At 40.4% G+C, this 21,082-nt stretch overlaps 1 protein-coding gene across 1 annotated transcript in view; it reads left to right on the forward strand.

Moving 5' to 3' along the window:
* Nucleotides 1–21,082, forward strand: part of LOC132822470 (voltage-dependent L-type calcium channel subunit alpha-1D-like) — a 579,417-nt gene that overhangs the window by 78,828 nt on the left and 479,507 nt on the right. The window lies entirely within an intron of this gene.

The raw sequence follows: 21,082 nt of genomic DNA on the forward strand, positions 1-21,082 counted from the left end.
GATATTTGCTAGATACAGTTGGTAAAGCTGGGATCCAAGAGAAATTCACTGGTGACTGTATGAAGTTAGCTCTTTGATACAAGCTGGAATTGTATTTGCAGCAGAAGAGGCAGTCGTGGGGAATTCTGCCTCTAGTGACAAGACTATTGGAATCCCTTGGGAAGGAGAGAAAATTTTGATGAGATTTGGTGACATATAGTGTCACCAATCTTTGGAGGTGTTTTACCTTGACTGAACCTGCCATTCAAATTGCATTTTGTGCACTGTTTGGCCACAGTTTGTCTGATAAATTGTATTTATAGCATGTTATTCCTGAATGTTAGAGTTGAAGTTGCACATTATAAACATAGAAAATAAGAGTAGGCTTTTGGGGCCTTTGAGTCTGCTCTACCATTCAATATGATCATGGCTGATCATCCACCTCTGTAATCTGTTCGTGTTTTCTCCCTGTAGCCCTAAGAACTTCATTTAACCTTCTCTTGAAAACATTCAGCTCCTTACCCTCAACTGTTTTTTGTGGCAGAGGATTCTCAAGGATTAGTATACGGTAAAGAAATTTCTTCTCATCCCAGTCCTAAAAGGCCTACCCCATATTGTTGGACTGTGACCCCTGGTTCTCGATTTCCCAGTCATCAGAAACATCCTTCCTGTGCTTACCCTATCTATTCTTTGAATTTTATAGATTTCTATAAGATCTTCAACTCTTCCACCCTGTTGTAAACCTTGGTATGCTCCCTCCATAGCTCGATCATATTTCTTCAGATAAGGAGATGAAAATTGCACTCAGTAGTCCACATGTGGCCTCACCAAGACCTCATTCAATTGCAGGAGAAAGTGAGGACTGCAGATGCTGGAGATCAGAGCTGAAAATGTATTGCTGGAAAAGCGCAGTGGGTCAGGCAGCATCCAAAGAGCAGGAGAATCGACGTTTCGGGCATGAGCCCTTCTTCAGGAATCAGGATTCATGCCCGAAACGTTGCTTCTCCTGCTCCTTGGATGCTGCTTGACCTGCTGTGCTTTTCCAGCAACACATTTTCAGCTCATTCAGTTACAACAAGACAACCCTTTTCTCCTTCACCACCTGCATGGTTACACCCAGGTCTGCTTGTACCTTCTTTTTTCTCAATTTATCACCATTCAGATAATTTGTCTGCTTTTTTGCTACGAAAGTGGGTGACCCAAAGTGGAGATTCAAAAACGTTTTTACCAGATACATTAAGGACAAAAGGGTAGCTCGAAAAGAATAGGGACCCTCAAAGGTGCGCAAGGTGTTGTGTGGAGCCACAGGAGATGGGGGAGATACTAAATGAGTATTTTGCATCAGTGTTTACTGTGGAAAAGGACATTGAAGATATAGAATGTCGGGAAATAGATGGTTACATATTGAAAAATATGCATATTACAGAGGAGGAAGTGCTGGATGTCTTGAAATGCGTGAAAGTGGATAAATCTCCAAGACCTGATCAGGTGTACCCTAGAACTCTGTGGGAAGCTCGGGAAGTGATTGCTGGGCCACTTGCTAGATACATGGGTCATCAATAGTCACAGGTGAGGTGCCATTGGCTAACATGGTGCCACTATTTAAGAAGGGTGGTAAGAACAAGCCAGGGAGCTATAGACTAGTGAGCCTGATGTCAATGGTGGGCAAGTTGATGGAGGGAATCCTGAGGGACAGGATGTACATGTATTTGGAAAGGCAAGGACTGATTAAGGATAGACAACATGGCTTTGTATGTAGGAAATCATGTCTTAAGAATTTGATTGAGTTTTTTGAAGACGTAACAAAGAGGATTAATGAGGGCAGAGCTGTAGATGTGATCTATATGGACTTCAGTAAGGTGTTCGACAAGGTTCCCTATGGGAGACTGGTTAGCAAGGTTAGATCTCACAGAATACAGGAAGAACTAGCCATTTGGATACAGAACTGACTCAAAGGTAGAAGACAGAGGGTGGTGATGGAGGGTTGTTTTCAGACTGGAGGTCTGTGACCAGTGGAGTGCCACAAGGATCGGTGCTGGGTCCAGTACTTTTCGTCATTTATATCAATGATTTAGATGTGAGCATAAGAGGTACAGTTAATAAGTTTGCAGATGACACCAAAATTGGAGGTGTAGTGGACAGCGAAGAAGGTAACCTCAGATTACAACAGGATCTTGACCAGATGGGCCAATGGGCTGAGAATTGGCAGATGGAGTTTAGATTACTTACAGTGTGGAAACAGGCCCTTTGGCCAACAAATCCACACCAACCCTCCGAAGAGCAACCCACCAATACCCATTCCTCTACACCTAACACTACGGGCAATTTAGCATGGCCAACTCACCTAACCTGTACATTTTTTGTGGACTGTGGGAGGAAACCGGAGCACTCAGAGGAAACCCATGCAGGAATGGAGAGAATGTGCAAACTCCACACAGACAGTTGCCTGAGGTGGAAGTTGAACCCGGGTCTCTGGCGCTGTGAGGCAACAGTGCTAACCGCTGTGCCACCATGCCACTCCAATTCAGATAAATGCGAGGTGCTGCATTTTGGGAAAGGAAATCTTAGCAGGACTAATACACTTAATGGTAAGGTCCTGGGAGTGTTGCTGAACAAAGAGACCTTGGAGTGCAGGTTCATAGCTTCTTGAAAGTAGAGTCGTAGTTAGCTAGGATAGTGAAGAAGACGTTTGGTATGTTTCTCTTTATTGGTGAGAGTATTGAGTACAGGAGTTGGGAGGTCATGTTGCGGCTATACAGGACATTGGTTAGGCCACGTTTGGAATATTCCGTGCAATTTTGGTCTCCTTCCTATCAGAAGGATATTGTGAAAAGGATATTCAGAAAAGATTTACAAGGATGTTGCCAGGGTTGGAGGATTTGATCTATAGGGAGAGGTTGAACACGCTGGGGCTGTTTTCCTTGGAGCACCGAAGGCTAGGGGGTTTATAAAATCATGAGGGGCATGGATGGGTAAATAGACAAAGTCTTTTCCCTGGGGTGGGGAAGTCCAGAACTAGAGGGCATAGTTTAGGGTGAGAGGGGAAAGATATAAAAGGGACATAAGGGCTATGCAGATGGTGGTACGTGTGTGGAATAAGCTGCCAGAGGGAGTGGTGGAGGCTGGTATAAGTACAACATTTAAAGGGCATCTGAATGGGCATATGAATAGGAAGAGTTTGGAGGGATATGGGCCGGGCGCTGGCAAGTGGGACTAGATTAGGTTGGGATATCTGGTCGGCATGGACGAGTTGGAACAAAGGTTCTGTTTTCGTGCTTTACATTTCTATGACTCATATTCATTTTTACTTTATTAGCCGTTCGTGTGCCCATTCTCTCAACTTGTCCATATAATGCTGAAGCATTTCTGTGTCTTCCTCATAGGCTACCTTCCCACTCAGCTTGTGTTGTTTGCGAACTTGAAATAATACATTTAGTCCTCTCGTCTAAATCATTTAATATATATTGTGAATAGCTAGGGTCGAAGCACAGATCTCTGCTTTAATCAACTAGTCACTGGCTCCACTTAGAAATGAACCATTTATTCCTAATCTTTGTTTCCTGTCTGTCAGCTAGTTCTCTATCCATGTCAGTACACTACTCTAATCCCACGTGCTTTAATTTTACATGCCAATCTCTTCCATGGGACCTTATCAAAAGCCTTCCAAAACTCTAAGTAAACCACATCCAATTGCACTCCTTTATGATCGCTACGAGTTAAATAGTTGAAAAATTCTGGTAGATTTACCAAGCATGGTTTCCCTTTCGTAGATCCTAGTATGTCTGATCCTATCACTGTTTCCAAATGCTCTATTAAATCTTTTTTAATGTTCTGTGGTATTTTCCTCCTACCACAACAGGCTAACTGGTCTATAACTCCCTGTTTTTCTGTATGTCCCATTTTGAATAGTAGAGTTACAGTAGCTACCCTACAATCTATATGAACCATTTCAAAGTCGAGAATCTTGAGTAATTTGTCATAACTTCTTTAGAGATCATTAATCTTAATTAACTGTGATGACATTTGATTGCCATACTGTTGCATTAGATTTTAAAAATTGTTACAAAGTTAATATAAGAAATATATTTGTTGAATGGCCAGTCAATTTTCTCCCAGAGCTCTTTAGCAAGGTCTTTTATGACATCAGTAAACTGAAACACAATCCATAGTATATTCTGATGTAAAGCAATAGCATTATTAACAGTGCTTTATATCTACTGCTCCTATGTATGAATCCTTTTAGTGAAACATTTTCATAGAAGTAAGTAAATGTGCTATTGTAATATGGTATTAAATTTGGGTTAATAGATTCAGCTTAACATTGAATCAAATGAAATGTAAATCGTTATGATATTATAATTGAGATGATTATGTTAAAGGTTGTTTAGTTATTTATTTGCACTGGAGGAGAAAGTGAGGTCTGCAGATGCTGGAGATCAGAGCTGAAAATGTTTTGCTGGAAAAGCGCAGCAGGTCAGGCAGCATCCAAGGAGCAGGAAATTCGACGTTTCGGGCATAAGCCCTTCTTCAGAATCTATTTATTTGCACTGTTTGGTTAATGCCATCAAGAATATAATTTATAGCAGATCTTTAGTTGCCCATGGTGGTAAGACACCTTAAATCACTGTTTACTATCTATAGGTTTGAGGGGTTGCAGTTTCCAGAATTCTGACTTGCCAATGATGAAGGAATGGTGTAAAGTATTTCCCAGTTAGGTTGGTATGTAACTTGGAGGGGAACTTGAAAGTGCTTGCATTTCTATGAATTTTCTATGATTCTTGCTCCACATAGTAGATTTGGTTCATTGAAAAGGTGCTGTCAAAGAAATGTGGGTGGCAAGGTGGCACAGTGGTTAGTACTGTTGCCTCACAATGCACAATGCCAGAGACCCGGGTTCAATTCCCGCCTCAGGTGACTGACTGTGTGGAGTTTGCACATTCTCCCCGTGTTTCCTCCCACAGTCCAAATGAAATGTGCAGGTTAGGTGAATTGGCCATGCTAAATTGCCCGTAGTGTTAGGTAAAGGGGTAAATATAGGGGAATGGGTCTGGGTGTGTTGCGGGTCAGTGTGGGCTTGTTGGGACGAAGGGCCTGTTTCCACACTATAAGTAAGTAATCTAAATGTTGGTGAGTTGTTGCAGTGCACCTTGTGGATAATACACATGGCTGTCATGGTGCAGTGATGTTTGAGGAAGTGAACTTTAAGTTGATGAATTGGCTGTTGATCAAATAGGCTGCTATGTTGTCAACTTTTGGACTATTTTTGGTTATGCAGCAATTTAGGCTGGAGGAGAATATTCCATCACAATCCGGACTTGTGCCATGGTGATAGTGGAAAGATTGGGTTGATTCTACTATTGACAGATAATTCTTACTAGAAATAATTGTGTGGTGATTACGAAACCTAAATAAATGAGAAAACTACAAAGATAAGAAACATATACATGATTAAAAGGAGAGAAATACAACTGGATTGTAACTAATTTATTTGGTTCAATCTATTTTATACCTTCACAAAAGAAGTAGATTACACTTTCTGTGAAGTTATGTTGTGTGGTTAGAGATCTTTGCGCAGGTATAATAGGATTGTTGATACTATTCATTGTTTATTCATTAATAGACTTTCTTAGTCTTCAAAGTGTGAAAACATATTAAAGATTTAGTTGGTCATTTTATTGAGGCCAGTATGTTAATCTTTGAGATTGGTGTTCTGAGTTAGGTGGAAAAACAGTGTTTCAATAATTGTCATCCAGTTGATAATTACTGATAAATGGCAAATATCATTCCCGCTACTTGAGTGCTGGGCAATGATCATCTCCAGTGAGTGGGAATTTAACCATCTCTCCATGATATTCAATGACATCATTGTCATCATTGAAACTGCTACTGGTAACAACTTGTTGATTACCATTTACCAGAGACTGAACTGTTGTGAAACGAGAAGGTCAGAGGCTGGAAATTCAAAGTAACTCTCCTCCTTACTCCCTAAAATCTGTCTACCACAGATGAGATTTTTATGGAATAGAATCCACTGGATGACTGCAGTTCTAACAACACGCCAGAAACTCAACACCACCCAGGAGAAAGCAGACTGTTTGATTAGTAACCTAACTAGCACCTTAAATATTTGCTCATTACATCACTGATGGAGAGTCACTGATGCAGAGTGGCAGTAGAGTGTTTTACATACAAGAAGCACTGTAATAATTCACGAAGGCTCCTTTGACAGCACCTTCCAAACCATCAACCCGTATAAACTGAAAGGACCGCAAATGCATGGGAACATCACTGTCTGTAAATTCTACTTTAAGACATTCGGGCATAAGGATATAGTGTGGAAAAATTATATTGAGGAGCTGATCAACCAAGATTTGGAATTATGAATCAGGCTGGATGGGCTGAATGGCATTTTCCTGTACTGATGTCTATGTGAAGTAGTTCAAGGCAGCAGTGAACCTGATGGCTATGAGCAGAGAATGGTGGGTTATTGTGAGAGCTTATTGTGTTTTCGTTTGAGGATACAAATGTCTGTGACCATCTAGCTGGAGCGTGGCAGTCTCCTGGTTCTTGGTGAAGTCCAGGTAGCTCCATTTTTGATCTTGTTTGCTCTGAGGTTATGACATTTATTTTCTTCTTGGCTCATCCTCCCGTACCACTATCTTGATGTATGGGTTTCAGTCCTTCCTGCAAAGATGTTTCACCCTGCCTTGTGTTTTGACCAAACATTTGAGAGAAATACACCCAATACCAGCTGGTACATTGCTTATGCTTATGCCACGAGTTGTGGTTGGAACTCTTGTGCTACAGTCTCAGCACGTCTTTCTCCATAGCTGAGTTCCCTTTGTGTTCTTCAACCATTTAATTAAGGGTCTATATAATTTGTACATATTTTGCCCACAATGCATATCAGGCATAAGTCATTATACTTTTTAAAAAAAAATTTATTCGCAAAAAAAGATTTTTTGACTTTACAAAAATATAGAGTTATTGAAAATACAACCAATAACAAATACCAGTATAACAAAGAGGAAAAAACCCCACAAATTCCAATACAACTACTGTCTACTAACTACTAACCTACCCTACAATACAGAATAAAACCTAACACTGTGCACAACAACACCAATAAATAAGTATGTGATCAAAAAAAGAAAAGAAAAGCAAAAGAAAACACAAAATAGCCATGCTTGGCGCAAAGCTCCCAAACAAAAGAACAGGAGCATTGTATATATACCCATATTAACTCGGGAGCTCCCCCCTCCAGGGCCCAGGGCTCAACCAACCTAACTGTTCTGGTTAAACAAACGCCCTAGTTAAGATAGCTGACAAATCATTATGCAAGTAACTCAAGTAGGTCTGCCATGTCTTATAAAAATGGTCTGTTGTGTGGTGCACCATGTTTAAAAAAATCCAAGGGAATGTGCTCCATAATTAATTTCCACCATCCCAGTAAGCCCGGTGAGTCCTCAGACACCAAATTCATCAGAATATTCTTCCGTGCACAGTCTGCAAGAATATTAACTAGTTTATTCCCATGCCCGTCTAAAGATGATAAATTCAGTAGACCTAAGAGGAGAGATATCGGGTCTACTTTAACTTCAGTCCTCAGTTCCCTCCTGATCTCTTGTGCCACAGCGCTCTAATAAACATGGAGCCTGTGGCATATTCAGAAGCAATGAGTAAAAGTGCCTACACATATTTTACATTTGGGGCACACTGAAGACGGCACTTTTTTAAACTTTGCCAGACGGTCCAGTGCCAGATGAACGCTGTGCAGAACCTTTAACTGTGTAGCGCATGTCCTATTACAGATTGAGATCTTTTGTTCTTCATATGTTCTTCCATGTTTCAGAAGAGATCTCCAATCCTAGCTCTTGCTCCCAGACCTCACATAACCGGTTAATATCCTGCCAGGCCCTGCCACCCAGCAGGCAATAGAGGGCACTAACCAAAAGGTGCTTGTGGAACGTAGGAACAACCTCTCTGTATTGGGCTCATAGGCCTCTTCTGGATGAAATCCCTAACCTGAAAAAAAACAGAACAGACCTCTGCTAGGCAAGCCGTATTTGCGGCTCAGTTGCTCGAAAGACACTGTAACCTCCCCCTCAAACAAGTCTCCCAAACTGGAAACTCCTCTCGCTGCCCATAATTTGAATCCTGAGTCCACCATCTCTGGCATACCAACTATAGGTGTAAGTGGTGAAGTCTTGGATAAGCAACCCTCACTCTGAAGCATCACCCTCCATGCCTTGACCATACTAATAACAATGGGGTTCTGGCAGTGGTCCATAACTGTCCTCATCTTATCCATAAATAGCAGGTTAGTAAGAGGGCACTTTGCCTGGGAGGCCTTAATATCCAGCCATATTGAGCCCGGATCATTACCTACCCAATCACAGATAAAGGAATCCAGGGAACTCAATTGATACCCCCTGATGTCTGGAAAATCAACTCATTCCCCTCCTTGAGGCAACTGCAATTTAGTAAGTTTGATGAGAGGCCACCCACAATGCCAAAGGAACCGAACTAACCCATAAGTTTCCACCGTATTGGCCTGGGAAACATTATAGGGAGCATTCAGATGGGATAAAGCAAACGAGTAAGAACATTCATCCTAATGAGAGATATTTGGCCCAACCATGAAATTGGAGAGCCTCCCACCTCTGGAGATCCTGCCTAATATTGTCGACCAAGTGAACAAAGTTAGTTTGAAATCACCGATCAAACTTCAGGGTAATAAAAATGCCTAGATATCGGAACTCCGCCTGTAACCACTGAAAAGGGAACCTAGGGTCACCTTCAATCTCTGGCACTTCCGTGATGTTCCCCAAAGGCTTAGCCTCTGATTTTGCAACGTCAATCTTATATCCTGAAATAGTCCCAAATGAATTGATACATTGTAACAGATGAGGTATGGAGGTCATGGGTTTGATAACAACGGAAGGACGTCATCCACATACAGTGTAATCTTGTGTACTCTCGATCCCAGTTCCGGAGTGGTTATGTGGGCATTCTGATGAATGGCCTCTACCAGTGGTTCTATCACCAATATAAACAACAATGGTGAAAGGGGGTAGCCTTGCTGACTACCCCTACCAATCCTAAAGTTCCCAGACTTCACCCCATTAGTGATGACCGTGGCCAGAGGATGGTAATATAAAACATCCACCCACCTAGCAACGACCCCACCCAACCCAAACCACTCTAAGACATAAAAAAGATATGGCCATTCCCAGGCGGGGTGCTGTACCGGCCCAGACCTGTGCACAGAGATCCGATAAGCCCTTTCAATCTGCAGTTGGCTGGACTTGATTTGAAGGCCTAGAAAGAAGCTGACTGGCTGCCCACATTCTTCACCCTCAGGGAGCTCAACAATCTGAAGATTCATTCTTTGACCTCGATTTTCAAGGTCATCGACCTGATTTTGTGAGGCCCGCACCTCTTGCTCCAGCACCTAGATCCGACCAGATGAGGACTCCAACGCCGCTTCGGAGGCCTTGGTTCGACCCTCCACATCCTCCAGCCATTCCCCGAGTCCCTGGATCTCCCATTCATGCTTCTGTAACATGGATGCGACGGGTTGGATCTGGGCACAAATCTCCTCACAAATCTCCTCAAGTGCAGCCCCAACCTTCGAGGTAAGTTTCTCCATCGCCGCTCCCAATTCCTGTGAGTCTGTCAGTTCCCCCGGGGGTTCGGGAGAGACTGCTGCTGCTGCAGTCTCTGGTGTGCCTGGTGCTGCAGGGGAGTGTCGTCCCTGTAGCTGTTTGCTCATTCCTTTTCCTTTTGGCATCCTTCCCACTCCCAAATATTAACAAACGTGTTCTGTAAGGTTTTAAACTAATAATTCCTTCACACAAGTTGGTCAGGGATGACAAAAAACATCAATACGCCTTGGCTGTTAGGCAGAGCCGTCCATGGCAGTTCTTCAGAATTGCTGCCATCTTGCCGAGTCCAGTCATTATATATTTGAAGTCATTTATTGCTACACAATAATTGATATGGAGTATGTCCAAGGACTTCTTCAAGTAGTACTAGTGCATTTTTTAAAACAAAACACATTGTACATTTTAGAGTGCTTTGATACCTATCCAGCCATAAATGTAGCTTTGTTTTACTGAAAATGAATACAAATACTATGCAAAAATGTAATTTATTATGCTTCAAAATCTACAAAGATTGGCTAAGATTTATAAGGAATGGATTTATGCACTTTTCAAAAAACAAAACTTAATTGTGATTGTAATAGTCAAAGTTTGCACATTTTCCATTAAGTTGAAACAAGCAACCAATTGTTAAGAATTTGTCTGTTGTAATTTTCAAAATGCTGTTTCTTTCATTCACCAAATATGCAAATCATAATGCAAATTATGCAAGTGGAATTACAATAGTGAGAATAGTGTGAAGATTGAAGTGGTGCTACCCTAAAAAAATGGCAAATGTGAAAAAAAATTGCTTATTGAAAATGCTGGCGACATATAGTCATAGAATTCTTACAGTGTGGAAAGAGGCTATTTGGTCCAACAAGTCCATACTGACCCTCCGAAAAGTATCTCAACCAGACCCATTCCCCTACCCTATTACTCGACATTTCCTATGACTCATACAACTAACTTACACATTCCTAAATTCTATGGGCACTTTAGCATGGCCAGTTCACCTAACCTGCATATCTTTGGACTGTGGAGGGAAACCGGAGCACCTGCAGGAAATCCACACAGATACATGGAGAACGTGCAAACTCCACACGGACAGTTGCTTGAGGCTGGAATTAAACTCGGGTCTCTGGTGCTGTGAGGCAGCAGTGCTAACCATTAAGTCACTCTGCCGCAGGTAAATAGGATCAAGAAAGCATACAAAACCTCAAAAGCACAGGGTGATAAAATTGAAGAGCACTGGTTTTCAATGCAACATGGTTTGCTAAATCTCTAGTAGTTCTAGAACTTGTTGGCTTGAAGCCAAATTGAAATTGAGTCTTGAGTATCAAGAGGACTGCAGGTGTCAACAGGGTGTTGCAGTGTGGCTTGCTGATGAGAGTCTCAGAATTTAGGATGGAAACTAACTAGATTACATGTGATGTGTGATCTGCCCCAATCTGACCCCCTGTATTTCTGTGAAATCAAGTCTGTTACTGACTGTACAGAAGTTAACTAAATGTATTTTTTTTGTTGTAGCCTTACAACTGCCCATCATGCAGACTTGTTAGGCAACTTAAGGCCTTGATAAATCATATAGAACCCAGGTTGAATTCAGTTTATGAGAAGTTTTGATTGAAATTTTACAACCTTATTAAGGCCTGTATTTGTAAAGGCAGAATACAGCCAATTTTTTTTTACCAGGTAGAATTGTTAAATTCTAGTGAAGAAGAACTATTATTCGATATGTTGTGTTATTTGCTTGTCTTTTTCAATATATCTTCTATGCATAAATTTGCAGAGAATACAATGTGTTTTTAAAGATTACAAGCACTATTATCCTGTGCTTTGCATTCAGGATTGAAAATACATTTTAAAGCCAAGATTGTGGAAGGAATTTCTGCACTTTTTAAAAGCAAACTACTGAAACTCATTGTAAGCTGTATTTATACCACTGCTTTGTTCAAACAGCGAGTGAGGCTGTAGATATGCTGGCACCCTAGGGTGTGTGTACAAAGTCAATTTCAATAAGTAGTTGATCAGTGACAGTTCACAAACCAATTGTGAATGACAAGTGTCATCAGCCTGACAACTATCTGAATTGTTTCTGGAAAACTGAACAGCTTGAGAATGTGAACAATATAGGCAGAAGCATTTGGGCCTCTGTAAAGGTAGATGTTTTTTTTCCCCAGTAAAATATCTAAAGCCTGAAGAAAGCCAATTTATTTTCCCTCACCAACTGCGATAAGCTTTAGCCTTTAACAAGTAGCTAACATTCTTTTCAATGAATGGGCATACTGCTTGTACCTTTTGCAAAGAGATGAAAAGGAACTGGAGAAGGAAGATTAATGAACAGCAAGTCCCAGCGAGCAAAAGGTAGCCAGACATCTATGGATCCTGTGACTGTGGCCCCTCAATTCCTTCCCATTTGTTCCCTAACCCATAACACTAAATTCCTTTCTTTGTCTGTATATGTTTGTGTCTGGGAATTTTAGAAAGGGTTCGAGTTTTAACTGAGAGAGTTATATGTTGACAGTTCATAAGATTCTGACCACCACTAAACAACTATTAGCACTGAAATAAATTGGTAATAATTGTGAAGTACAGAAACCTGGTCTACATTTTTGATTAACCTAAGTATATCAGTCAAGTAAATTAGGGACATTGTGTACTTCAGTTAAAATTATTTACTTTTGTGAGGACTCCATAATAGTGGAGCTTAATTTCTGGTGTGCTACCCCAATAAGGCACAACAGTGTCTGTGGAGTAAAAGGTTAACTATAATTTCACCCCTAAGTATAGCAACTGAGCATATGCATAAGGAGTTGTCTTATAGTAATGTCAGGTCACATGGAACTGGAACTTGAGTTCCTAATGTTCCAGAAGATACCCTTGCGTACAGTCCCTTGTAAATAGTTATGTTTAAGAAAGCCTTTTAACTTTTAATGCTCATTTTCAAGAATTAGCCCAAATCCTATTACATGATGATAATGGTGATGAGACCAATGGCACCAAAGGCGAGTGGCAAAGATCAACTGAAGTGAAAACCAGAGGTAGAACAATACTGTGGGTGAAGGACGAGGCTAGCACAGCAATCTGACCCGAGAGGTGGGAGGGGAACTTAAAGAGCAGCAATGAGCAATGGTCTTTAGAGCCAAACTAAAGTATCAAACTAAGAGAAGGAAAACCTACGCAGAAGCTGAAAGTGTGAGATAAACCATACAACAGAGTACATGGAAAGAAATAAGAAAATTTTTTGGCTACAGTGAGTAAGCATTGCGGTGAATCAGAAGCCATTCAAGAGAATGGGGAAGAAACAAGCACTCAAAAAATTCACCAGTGACCAGCACACACAGAAACAAGGCTGGAGCTGAGGGCATCAGTTATGTTTGTGCTGAGTCATAAGTCAAATTCTGATATATGAAAATTATGGTTGATGAGGAAGCTAATTTTAAACTGAATGTTGGGGTGGTTGTGTTCATGCTTTTAGATGGAGCATTATGGATAATATTAGGAGTTCTTCAAACATCTTCCATTCAACTTGGGATATGAGAATATTCAAATCTGTTCAAGGACAAAAACACACTATACTTCATTACAGTTGAAGAATTCACAGCAACTGTGTTGTTTCTAATCATGGCCCTTCTTTATTGAGTGGCGCTACTATATAGCTTTAAACCTTCTTAGTTTATCTGATGCTAAGGTCACTGAGGTTTATTCAATGAACCTGAGGCAGTCTCCACTTCAGAACCTTCATCCCTAGGATGGCTGAAGATATTACAGATCTTGCATTTCCTTAAAAACAGAGGCTACAGATAACGGAAAAAGTGAAGTCTGCAAATGCTGCAGATGCTGGAGATCAGAATCGAAGTGTGTGATACTGGAAAAGCACAGCTGGTCAGGTCGCATCCAAGGAGCAGGCGAATCAACTTTTCGGACATAGGCCCTTCATCAGTCCTGATGAAGAGCTTATGCCCAAAACATCAACTCTCCTGCTCCTCGAATGCTGTCATACTGGCTGTGCTTTTCCAGTACCACACTCTTCACTACAGATAATGGAAATGAAGTCCCCAACGTTGAGGGTAATCATGCACAACAGGATATTCTAGACCTTAGTTTGCTTTTTAAGGACCAGATGGAACAGAATGAAGCTGCTGGACATACTGTAGTGGAAGGAGAGATCCCAAAATTTTCCGTACTTGGATTAGGATGCTATAATTCATAAAGATCTGATATTTTGTTTTGAGGATAATCACTCTATTGTTGAAGAGGATAGGTAAGTGGTAAAACTGTCTACTTATTCTGGGCAATAACAACATTTGTACTAGTAACTGCAAGTAGATTTAATAATTCCTCCTCTCATAAAGGCTGGAATGCTATCGAGAACTAGAAGGATACTGACATTCTAAAGAGTCCACTTCCCTCAATACCTGTTACAGATGACTACAGCATTTGCCTTGCTCCAGGAAGTTCAACTAAAGACAGAGGTGTTAGGTGCATTAATCAGGGGGTAAGTATAGGGTAGGGTAATGTGTCTGGGTGGGTTACTGTTTGGAGGGTCAGTTGTTGGGCCAAAGGGCCTGTTTCCACACTGTAGGGAATCTAATCTATAAGAAACCTGCCAGTGTTTCAGGCTAAATGCGCTGAATGGCCACAACTCAAACAATTAAAGACCCAGCTGTATAAGAAGAGCTTTAACCACAAATTAGCATGAACCTTCAGAGATTCTTGATCTGCAAAACAGGCAGCTGAAATTTGCAACTGAGATATGTCAAGTTATGGAAGACTCAGGCTTCCATCAGCAAATGATGTGGGAGGACTAAATATAGTAATGAAGAATGCCTTTGCAAAGCTTAAAGTTAAGCTTCAAGGAAGTTCAAACAAGAATTGGAGCAATCTGACAACGTCAAAGAGACTGTTGAAATAAAAGCCAAGTTATTAACAATCCCACAAACCTTTGTGACTGAAAAAGAAAAGCTGACAAAGATTTGCTAAATCCTGTACAGACAATCTATGTTCTGATGCAAATAGCCCAGTAAGCAGATGCATTGATAGAGGAAATTATTTCTCTATCACAAATATTCAGAACTCCAAGATCACTCTGAGCCCTTAGTTGAAGAAAACTTGCTGGTACAATTCATGAGTGATGACCGAGAGAAGCAAGGACTTGTTAATTACTGGGATCACCTGCAGAGTGAGGATGAGCTTTTGAAAAAAAGCTTAGAATTGCACTGAAAAAGGCTGCGGCTGTTTTCCCTGGAGTGTTGGAGGCTGAGGGGTGACCTTATAGAGGTTTACAAAATTATGAGGGGCATGGATAGGATAAATAGACAAAGTCTTTTCACTGGGGTCGGGGAGTCCAGAACTGGAGGACATAGGTTTAGGGTGAGAGGGGAAAGATATAAAAGAGACCTAAGGGGCAACTTTTTCACGCAGAGGGTGGTACATGTATGGAATGAGCTGCCAGAGGATGTGGTGGAGGCTGGTACAATTGCAACATTTGAGAGGCATTTGGTTGGGTATATGAATAGGAAGGGTTTGGAGGGATATGGGCGGGGTGCTGGCAGATGGGACTAGATTGGGTTGGGATATCTGGTTGGCATGGACAGATTGGACCAAAAGGTCTGTTTCCGTGCCATACATCTCTATGACTCTATGAACTTGCCTTCTACTCTGCAGATCACACTGCTACATAAGAACCTCGTCTAGATAATGACTTGACAATATTTTTCCTCAGCAATGAACTGCTATTTCTGATGGAGATTCAGAAATGTTATTATCTGCAGAGAAGTTGCTATCCCAATTCGCCCTGTGCTCACCTTCCAAGTCATTCTAAGGGGGTGCATATATGCTTCCAGAGAGCTGAGAACACTGTTGGAGATGAATGCTTCAAGTGAAGGAGACTTGTGGCAGAGAGAGACAGAAGTGGAAGGAAAGGTTAAATGATAAAAGGGGGTACCGTGGAATAATATTAGGAAGATGTGGTCTGAGGGGCTAACTAAAACTTCTAAGTATAGCTGTTGAGAACACATATAAGAGGTTTGTCACAGTGACGTTTGATCACATAGAACTGGAGCCTGAGTCCATTAGATTTTGAATATTCTCTCTTACAATTGCTTGTATATGGTTGGGTTTAATAATGCCTGTTAATGTTCAATTACAAGAGTATAGATCTCCTCTTAGTACAGTTTCTTGATTTTCCTGCCCTTTTAATGAAATGTTTATATTCAAAACCCCTTTGTTTGCATGTAAAAATGTTTTAATTATCTATTGATCAAAACTTCATATGTTAAGGTCCCACAGAACCAGGATTTTTAGTTTTTGTTTCTAAATAGCAGTTGCTGGGATCTTGAAGCTGGGTTTGGAAGCTACAGTATAACTCTCCCTGCTACTCTCTGTGGCAGAGTTTTCTCTTGATGTTTTTTTCACCTGGACTAGAGAATTACATGTGAGACAATCTATTTTACCAAATTTGCCTTTGCCAAGGGTGTGTTCATGAGATGTTACTATATTGGAAGTTAAATGCTGTTTGGTAGTTAAATAGTCTATTATACTGTTAAATTAGATTAGATTAGATTACTTACAGTGTGGAAACAGGCCCTATGGCCCAACAAGTCCACACCGACTCGCCGAAGCGCAACCCACATATACCCCTTACAATTTAGCATGGCCAATTCACCTGACCCGCACATCTTTGGAATGTGGGAGGAAACCGAAGTACCTGGAGGAAACCCACGCAGACACAGGGAGAACGTGCAAACTCCACACAGTCAGTCGCCTGAGTCGGGAATTGAACCCGGGTCTCTGGCGCTGCGAGGCAGCAGTGCTAACCACTGTGCCACCGTGCCGCCCACTAAATTTTCCAATAAAGTTGAGTTATTCCAATTATTTCTTTTGTTATATTTTAATTACAGCATATGAATAAAGTGTTTTTTGTTTCAAGACTGGTAGTTTGACTAATCGAATTGTATCCGTAATGCAGTGCCTGTACTTGCCTTTTAAATGAGATAAAGTTAGGGTTTAGTATATCTTCTTATATTTTGAGGGAATTTTGTCTGGTCCAGTACAGTAGACTTAGAGTGATTGGACTGACCCTGAATTGCAAAAGGACATGAAAAATAGAACATAGAACAGTACAGCAGAGGAACAGACTCTTTGTCTCATAATATCTGTGCTGACCATGATGCCATTCTAAGCTAATCTCATCTGCCTGCACATGGTTTGTATCCCTTTATTCTATGCCTGTTCATGTGCATGTCTAAATATCTGTTAAATTTTACTATTGCACCTACTTCTATCACCTTCCCTGTTCCCTCTGTGTTAAAAAAAACCTTGCCTTACACATCTCCTTCAAACCTCCCCTCCCCTCACTTAAACCTATGCACTGTTGTATTTGACATTTCCACCCAGAGAAAAGGACTCTGAATATCCATTGAATATTCATAATTTTCTACACTTCTATCAGGTTACCCCTCAGCCTTGAGCAAAAACATACCAAGTTTATCTAACCTCTCCTTATAGCTAATATACTTCAATCCTGGAAAACTTCTTTTACATCCTCTGTAAAGTGTCAGCATAGTTCTTATACTGTGGCGACCAGAACTGCACACACCCATCAAAATGTGGCCTAATGAAAGCTTTATACAGCTGCAACATGTCTTGCCAAATTTTATACTCAGTGCTCTGACCAATGAAGGCACGCATGCCATATGCATTCTTTAACACCTTATCCGCTTGTGTTGCCACTTTTCAGGAGCTATGGACTTGCATGTCAAGTATTAAGAAGGAGTCTTTAAAAACATCAAGGTATTTATGTTCCGATGAGAAGAACTCTGTATGTCAATGCTCATAATGGTCTTGCCATTGATGATATATTTTCTTCTTGCATTTGACCTCTCAGAATACATCATCTCAGAAATAATATCACCACAGCAAATGACATCACCAATCCAAAGAAACCCAAACACATAAATAGAAAGCAGGAATGTTCAGTAGTGCTTTGCCTGAGGCCCACTGAAGACATTACCTAGTAGGGTGATGAAACGTCTGGAAATTAACCTTCTAGCTCAGCGAACAAACCTACATCCAAAACCTCAACCTGAGCTACAAATCTTCTCAAAACTCGCTACAACTCCACCATTTTCATGACATCTGCAACTTTGATCACCTTCATTTTTATCCAAGTCATTTGTACATATTGCAAACAACAGAGGTCCCAGCACTGATCCTTGCCAAGAAACTCTGGTCACAGATGTCCAGTCAGAAAAAGACCCCTCCACAACTACCCTCTGTCTTCTATGATCAAACCACATTTGTATCCAACTTACCAATTTAACAGTGGATCCCATGTGACTTAATCTTCTGGACCACCCTATCTTGTCCAACCTTGTCAAATGCTTTAGTAAAGTCCATGTCGACAACATTCACTTCCCTACCCTCATCAATCATCTTTGTCACTTCTTCAACAAACTCAATCAAATTTACGAGACAAGACTTCCTGCACAAAGCTATGCTATCAATCTGTATTAAATTCATTCTTCTCCAAAGGTGACTAAGTGCTATCCTCAAGAATCTTCTCCAATAATTTCACTGATAATGCTCACTGGCCTATAATTTCCTTGATTATCCCTGTTTCCCTTCTTAAACAAAGGAACAACATTGGTTATTCTCCATTTTTCTGGGATCTTGCCTGTGGCTCAAGAGGACACAAGATGTCTGTAAAGACCCGGCAATTTCCTCCCTCGTCTTCCTCCATATCTTTGCTCTTGAACTCTGATCAACAATGGAATCTTTTCACTGAGGACTTAACTACCTTAATGTTTTTCAAGACCACCTCCTTCTTAATATTGACTTGCCCTAGAATATCAACCTACCCCTTCCTAATTTTACAAAAACTTAATCAAAACTTAAGCAAAGTACTCATTAAGGACCTCACCCACTTCCTTTGACTCCATGCAGACATTTCCTCCTTTGTCATTGAGTGGACTTACCCATTCCCTAGTTACCCTCTTGCTTCTAATACATGTATAAAATGTGTTGGGATTCTCCTTAATCCTACTTGCCAAGGATATTTCATGGACCCCTTTAGCCCTGCTTATTCCTTATTTAAGTTTTTCCCTGCTTCATTTGTATTTCTCAAGGACCTTGTCAGATCCCAGTTTCCTCAACCTTACATATGATTCCCTTTTTTATGACTAAACTTGTAATATCTCTTGTTATCCAGGGTTCCTGAATCTCGCCATCTTTATCTTTCAATCTGACAGGAATATTCTGGTCCTGAAGTCTGATCAACAAAGGAGTTCTTGTTGTGGTTCTGTTCGCCGAGCTGGAAGTTTTTGCTGCAAACGTTTCGTTCCCTGGCTAGGGAACATCATCAGTGCTATTGGAGCCTCCTGTGAAGCGCTGCTTTGATGTTTCTTCCGGTATTTATAGTGGTTTGTTCTTGCCGCTTCCGGGTGTCAGTTTCAGCTGTAGTAGTTTGTATGTGGCCTAGCCAGGGAACGAAATGTTTGCAGCAAAAACTTCCAGCTTGGCGAACAGAACCACAACAACGGACACCCGAGCTACAAATCTTCAACCAGACTTTAAAGGGGTTCTTCTCACTTTTCTAAAGCTCTTTTTGTGACAGAAAGAGATCATGATAAATCACAGAACTCCATCATTTTATTCTAAAGTAAATTCTAAATGTATTTCAGTATTCATGTTGCAATACGACAATATTATTTTGCAAATTCTGGAAATACTTCAATATCACTTCGATTGTATCAGATATTTAAGCATGCTGTGTCTGTTTTGCTGATATCACCTAAAAGCTATCATGTCTGTGGAAGATCATGAATAGTTATATTGTGTAAATAAACTGTTTTGAGTGTGCAATAACAGTGAAAAACTTTGGTCAGAACTCGCACATTCGTTTTGCAATTAACACCAAAAGTAAATTTGAACAGTTTTTTGTGTAAATGTTCGCCATTTTCTTTCTATTAAATTAAAATTTCAGAAATTCATTACGAAGCTCAACCTGAGCTACAAATCTTCTCAAAACTCGCTACAACTCCACCATTTTCATGACATCTGCAACTTTGATCACCTTCATTTTTATCCAGGTCATTTGTACATATTGCAAACAACAGAGGTCCCAGCACTGATCCTTGCCAAGAAACTCTGGTCACAGATGTCCAGTCAGAAAAAGACCCCTCCACAACTACCCTCTATCTTCTATGATCAAGCCACGTTTGTATCCAACTTACTAATTTAACAGTGGATCCCATGTGACTTAATCTTCTGGACCACTCTATCTTGTCCCTCTGCAACCCTCTGAAGTAAAGAATTTTAAAGATTCACATGTCTTTGAGTGAAGAAATTTCTCGTGTCTCAATCCTTGAGAAACAGTGGTTGTACCACAGTTTGAGAGCAATTTTCCGTAACATTATTCACACTAAGCATGTTCCGTAAACTAATTTCAGGTATAAAATTTGCAAATTGGCACATGCCAGAATAATGATCATGACATTTTTGGTACTGTGTAAAAAAGAAATTGTAGTCAAGTTGGATTTACGTTGAAGAGATTAATTGTATTTGAAATGGTTTAAGACTTAATTATTATGAAAATCTCAGCAGGTTTGCATTCACAGTATCATTTTTGATAATCTGAGAATTTATTTTTCAACTCTGATCTTTCTGACACCGGTAGGAAAAGAATGAAATTTGTATAATTTATAACAACTATACTCAACCTTCAGGTATTAATTCTTGTCAACCTTTAAAATCTTCGACAAATTGCATTTAAAATGTCTGTTCAAAAGGTGATACAATTTTATTTGACTGATTCTTGTCTCTAACTTACTGTCATCAAAAAAGGAAATCTTCAAGTATGTGTGTTAACTGATGTAACTTTTAAAACATAAAAAAGAGTATTTGATCACATTTTACTTGAACAAACATGATCCAGTCAAGAAAGGCTAACATTTCATTTCTTGTGCCAGAGATTGTGTTCAGTATTCTGCATTTAGTATAAGGGGTTAAAGTCTCCAAATCCAAGATTTAGTTTCATACTCATAGACTAATAGACATTTACAGCACAGAAGGCGGCCATTCAGCCCACTATGTCTATGCTGATCAAGAAGGTTCTGACTGTCCTAATCCCATTTTTCAGCTCTTGGCCCATAGTCCCACAAGCTTTGACAATGCAAGTGACTATGTAAATACTGCTTAAATGTTATGAAAGTTTGTGACATTACCATCCTTTCAGGCAATGAGTTGCAGAATTCTGGGTGAAAATATTTCTCCTCTTGGCCCTCTACATCTTAATTTAATTAAATCTATGTCTTCACACCCACTCTTTACCACCCCCCTCAACAATGGAAAAAAAGTCTCCCCCTATACCCCTCAATGTTATGCACCTTTATCAGAATCCCTCTCAACCTTTGTTACTCAAAGGAAAATAACCCCAGCCAATCGAATCTTTCCTC

Source organism: Hemiscyllium ocellatum, chromosome 14 (assembly GCF_020745735.1).
Source record: "Hemiscyllium ocellatum isolate sHemOce1 chromosome 14, sHemOce1.pat.X.cur, whole genome shotgun sequence".
Taxonomy (NCBI): domain Eukaryota; kingdom Metazoa; phylum Chordata; class Chondrichthyes; order Orectolobiformes; family Hemiscylliidae; genus Hemiscyllium; species Hemiscyllium ocellatum.